The sequence below is a fragment of the Lutra lutra genome, unplaced genomic scaffold (assembly GCF_902655055.1).
Source record: "Lutra lutra unplaced genomic scaffold, mLutLut1.2, whole genome shotgun sequence".
Lineage (NCBI taxonomy): Eukaryota > Metazoa > Chordata > Mammalia > Carnivora > Mustelidae > Lutra > Lutra lutra.
Window position 1 is genome coordinate 25,001 of NW_025923846.1, and position 6,194 is coordinate 31,194.

A 6,194-nucleotide genomic window follows, 5' to 3' on the forward strand; every position below is an offset into this window, starting at 1 on the left:
ACGCCCGGGCACGCGCGCCGGAGCGGGGGGGGGGGCGCACGGCGTAGGGCGGGAGGAGCCGTCCCCCGTCCGCACACGACACCACCGCCGGGCCGGCGGCGGCAGCAGACACGGATAGGAGGCCGCAACGGGCCGGAGGAGCACCAGCGCACCGGGGCGCGGCACCGGGCCGGCAAGGCAGACGGGGGGAGGCCGCGAGACAACAGCTCGGCGGCAAGGGGCGTAGGCGCCGGAAACCGGAGCAGCCGCGGGGGAAGAGGGCCGCGGGCCGCCGCGAGGGAGCACAAGAGCCCCCCAAAAGGCGCCTTCCAAGGCCCGAGGTCGGCCGCTGGGGCACACGGGGTCCCACCGCCCAAGGCCTCCAGCACAAGGGCGGTCCCATGGCACCCGAGGACACCGACCCGGGCCCCAGCGGGCCCTGGCCACCTCGCGGGGCCCGGGCCCCCGGCCACCACGCCACAGTCACGGCCGACCCCCAACAGGACAGGACGCTCTCCCGCGCGCACGACGACACCCCCTCCGTGCCCCGCTCGAATGGACCCGCGCGAGCCGAGCCCCTCCTCCTCACCGGGGGCCGAGGCCCCTTCGCCCGGGGACGACCCCCCCCAAGAGCCGCTAGAGGCCTGGGAGGGGACGACACCCAACAGCGGCGAGGCCGGTTTCGGTCCCGAGGGAGTGGATCGAGGGCACAGCGCGCCTTCAGCCGTCCAGGCGAGCCAGGGGCAAGGTGGGGGGGAAGGTCGGCGGCGACGCGGAGGGGGCGCCCAGCGGGCGACGGCCGACAGCGCGTGGGGAGCGTTTCGGGGGAAGGGCGCACCAACGAAGGCGCGAGCCGGGCCGCCAGGTAAACGTGCACGGGATCCCACCGCCACCAGCACGAGAGCGGTCCCGCAACGCCCGGCGACGCCGGCCGGCCTCAGCACCCTTGGCGCGCCTCCCCTCCGCGAACCGGGCCCCAACACCGCTGGGGCCGAACCCCACGGGACCCCCGCCACAGGGGCCCCCGTCTGAACCTCCAACCCGTCCCGCCTGGTCCGTCCCAGAACCACGACCCGGGGGGAAGCGCCCCCCAGGCGAGAGCGGCCCGACCCGTGCCCACACGTCACCGCCGGCAGCGACTCGGCCCGGGAGCGGGCAACGGCAGACAGCCGCTCGCTCGGCACAGGGCAGGAGACGTACGGCCGCGAGGGAGCGGCCGCGCGCGCGCGCGCTCGCAACGCACACGGGAGCCCCACGCGCCAGACGCCGGCCAGGCCCGGCGGGATCCTCCCCCGACTCGGAGGGGGGAGGCGCAGGCCGCGGTAGGCAAGAGAGCGACGCTCGGCCCCACCGCGGGGCCGGCAGACCCCTCGCAGAAAGGGGGCTCTGCCCAACACGCAACGGTAGTCACCCCGCATCGGTGGCCACTACGCGCAGAGGAGGGGCGGCGGCTGGGGGTTCCGGTACCCCAAGGCACCCTCTCGGATCGCTAGAGAAGGCTTTCTCACCGAGGGCGCATCGCCCCCACCCATTCGTTCCCCCGACCGAGCCCCGCGAAAGGGCGTCCCGAAGGCCTCCAAGGGCCTGGGGGCGGGGGTGGGTCCGCGGTAAGGGACGGGCACAGGGCAACCCTGAGCGCCCACGGCCAGGGCCCAACAAGGGGGCCGCCTTTGCCTCTCCACACACGCCATGCTCCCATCACCGCCCAGAAGGAACACTCGTGCCTCCACCGGGGCCACGAGAGGAGCGGAGACGGGCACGGCATGCTGGGCAAAAAAGCAGCAGCCCTCGGCTGGCCAAGCGCCACAGCGCTGGCACGGCCCGGCACGGTCGCTCACACACCCCACCAAGTCCTGTCCACACAACACCCCCAGCACGACGCGCGCCAGGGGACGACGAGGCGCCCACACCCCCCACGGGGGGGGCAGGGTGGGCCTCCCTTACCGGCTCCACCACACGCCCTTCGGACACGCCACCGACAGCGGCAGCCCGAGGGGGTCGCTGGGAACGGGAAACGACGCCACCGCTCGGCCTCAGGCACCTGAGACAACCTGGAGCGCTCCAGGGGCACCACAGAGGGCCAGGCGCCACGCACTCAGCACGCCCAGGCGGTGAGCAGCGCGGCATGGGGACAGCCCTCCCCACCACAGGGAGGGCCGCTCACCCCGCAGGAAGCCAAGAGCGGCAAGCGAGAGTGTCCGCTGCGTCAGAGGACCCCACGCCCACGGGCACCCTGAGGCAGGAACCCTGGGAAAGTGGGGTCGGGCCGGAGCCCACACACCCCCCACACCTTCCCCCCACACACACCCCCCCCCGCGACAGCGGGTGGCAGAGGAGGAGGAGGAGCGAGGGACCCGTGGGCAGAGCGAGAAGAGCGGTCCCATTCACCAGGAATGTCCGTCCCTCGTCTGACACGGCTTAGGCCCGGCCCAGGAGAACACGACATCACCACATCGATCAGCAAAAAGCGTGCCCGTGGAGGCCCCAAGGGGGGAAACGCGCGGCGAGGACACCGACCAGAAGGGACCTGCTTTCGGCCTCGCCAGCACCCCTTGGACACCCAGGGCAAGGACAGCCGGGCAACCCAGGGAGAACGCCTGACACGTGGCACGGAGCCTTGTGGGATGGAATGGGGGTTACCACGGCTGCAGCCGGGTGCCTGCAGCGCAGAGCGCACGGGGTAAAGGACCCCATGCCACCTGCCCACGCAGCCCTCGGGTGCTGGAGACCAGAGGTGGCACCACAGCCCGGGCCACCTGGGGGGGGGGGGCACAAGAGCCGGCGCACAGGCCCACACGGACGGCTCAGACGAGCGAGGGCCGAGCCGGATTCGGCACCACGGCCAAGCCCAGAGCCCCGCACGCACCCAGAGGCCCACATCTCTAAGGCGAGTCACTCCAACAGCGTGTCAGCACCTACCTGGCAACAAAAAGTGCTCCTTTCAGGGGACAAAATAGCCACGCCATTTGGCGGGGCCTAGCCACAGGTCACCGGGACCTCGTGGGACCGTGGCCCGGCCACTGGCCCCAAACACCGCTCCGTTGCTCTCTCCTCTCCCCCCGCCCCCCCAACAGAACCCCCAGGGCCATCTGGTCGACCCCCGGGAGCGTAGGGGAGCGGGCAGCCGGGACCGACAGCGGACTCGAGGGAGGTGGAGCGGACCGGGCCGGGCCGGGTAGCTCCTCCCCTGGTCCGCCTGTCCTCCCCAGGTCGGGACTTAGAAAAATCAAGTTCTGCGAAGGGACCTGCCGGCGCTCGCCTCCTCCTCTCTCTCCCCACCTCCCGGCCCCGGCCCCGGCCCCGGCCCCGGCCCCGGCCCCGGCCCCGGCCCCGGCCCCGGCCCTGGCCCTCAGGACCGCCCGAGAACGGTCGCAGACTCCCGGTTGGGACTGGGAGAGGGGGCGGACCCGCGGAGGCGCCCCCCCCACGACGGCCGGACCTCCACGTACCTCGCGGCCCCTGCCTCCCCTCGCGGCGCCGCCCGGCACCGCCCGGCCCGGCCCGGCCCGGCCCGGCCCGGCCCGGCCCGGCCCGGCCCGGCCCGGCCCCATCCGGCCCCATCCGGCCCCATCCGGCCCCATCCGGTCCCCACCTACGCAGCGGGCCTCAGAAAACTTGGTGAGAAAATCGGGGGTGACCAACCAGGATCCCACGCGTGCTCGCAGACGGACCCCTCGCGCCATCCACGGGCTTCCCCGCGAGGCTCAGGCCGGTCCCCAACCGCCCGAGTGTGACACGGGACACATGGGACACGGAAGGCCCGACGACCGACCAGAGCCACAGGCCGAACGGCGTCCTCGCGCCGCACGCGCACACCCTCTCCCATTCCCGCGCGGGCGGAGGAGGGGGGCACCGGCAGGTGCTGGTCGACCCGTCCAGGCAGCCCCCAACACCCTTCCACAAGAGCGAGGAGGAGGCGGCGGCGGTGGCGGCGGCGACGCCGCTGCTCCCCCACATACCTGGGGGTTCAATCTCCCGCGAGCCAATCGCCGCCCTGACGCCCCAGAGATAGCGGGAGGCTCGCTCTAGTGTCGCCGGCTTCCCGGAACGCCAGCTCGGGGACCGCGGCCAAATGCCATCCCTTGCCGATGTCGCCCACGCTCCGGCGGGGAGACGCTATATAAAAGCGGCCGCCAGACGGCGCCAGACAACCGCCGCGAAAGACACCGAGGCAGATCCGGATCGCAGGGCCGTGAAGTCGCGCGGCCGGCCGCCAAGCCACCCAATCTCGTCCTGGCCCACTTCAGAGGGGCGGGCGGAGGGCGTGGGGCACGCGGCCCCGGGGCGACAGCCTCGGGAGCTCCCGGCGGGCACGGCGCGACTCCAGCAGCCCAGGGGAGACTTGGGAAACGCCGGAAGAGGGGGCCCCCGACTCCCCAACACACACACACACACACACACACACACACACACACACACACACACACGGCAGCAGTATCTATACAAGATAAACACCCCTGGGCAGGAAGTGGGGTCAGAGGAAAACAGAAACAGCAGTGGCAGGGGGAGAGAGGACACTAGAGGGCAACAGAGGAGCAGCATCCTGTCTAGGTGCTCAGGCTCTTCTGTGCTTCACAAAAGCCCAGGAGGAGCCTTTCAAAAACTCCGCCCTCCTATCCCCCAGCAGAGAGGGCAGAAGCAACTGTCCAGCCAGAATTCCTTTGATTACAGGTAACTCTTCTCCCATGAAACCTCAACATTTGAACATGGGCTTTTCATGGCTTCCTTTCCAAGCCTTTCCCTTTGCCGCCTTCTCACCTCTGTGAATCCCTGATCCCACTCTGCAACATCCCTACCCATCTCACCCCCGCCGTGCCCCCCCCCGACCTCTCTCTCTCTCTCTCTCTCTCTCTCTCTCTCACACACACACACACACACACACACACACACACACACACACCCCAGGATGAAAACTATTCTCTGTCAACCATCAATCCTGAGCACTCCCTAGGAAAGTAAATGAGGAAACGCAGACGAGAGAAATCAAGCAAATTACATATATATATATATATATATATATATATATATATATATATATATTTATACACACATACCATGGAATACTATGCAGCCATCAAAAGAAATTAAATCTTGTCCTTTAGGATGACACGGATGGAACTAGAAGGTATTATGCTTAGTAAAATAAGTCAGTCAGAGAAAGACAGTTATATGATCTCTCTGATATGAGTAATTTGAGAGGCAAAGTGGTGGGTTTGGTGGCTAAGGAAGGAAAAAGTGAAACAAGATGGGACCAGGAGGGAGACAAACCGTAAGAGACTCTTAATCTCACAAAGCAAACTGAGGGTTGTCTAGGAAGGCGGGTAGGGAGAGGATGGTTAGCTTAAGGACATTGGGGAGGGTATGTGCTATGGTGAGTTTTGTGAAGTGTGTAAGAATGACGATTCCCACACCTATAGCCCTGGAGCTAATAATACATTATATGTTTATTTAAAAAGATGATAAAAAATAAACAAATATATGAGAATATTATTTTTGGTGCTTGAAAATAACACTTTAATATTTATGTGAGAGTTTAGATTATGAATACTAGCCATCTTGATTTGAAAGTGAAAAGTGATATTTCACTTTCATTTTGTTGATGAGAGTATAAATTGCGGAAAGATATCTAGAAATTCTAAATCCAATAATTTAGCCTAACAGAAGAAAACTAAGTTTCCAAATAGAGCATCCTACTAAAATATACGCATACCAATTCATAAAAACAATTCTTTTCAGATTTCAAAGCAATTGTAAACATTATTATATTACATTACATTATATTATATTATATTATAATTATTACTTATATAAAGCTCACATTATATATTTGACATATTCTTTTAAAACAATAATATATTTTGAGCCAAAATATTATTTAAGACAATTATTTAAGACATAAATATGGAATCATCTATACAGTTGACCCTTGACCAAAACCGTTTGGAACTACCTGAGTCCATTTATAACGTGGAATTTTTTCAATAAATATATTGAAAAGGTTTCTTTCCTTATAATTATTTTAATTTATTTTCAGCCTAACAGTATTCATTGTTTTTGCACAACACCCAGTGCTCCATGCAATCTGTGCCCTCTCCAATACCCACCACCTGGTTCCCCCAATCTCCCACCCGGCCCCTTAAAAACCCTCAGATTGTTTTTCAGAGTCCATAGTCTCTCATGATTCACCTCCCCTTCCAATTTCCCTCAACTCCCAT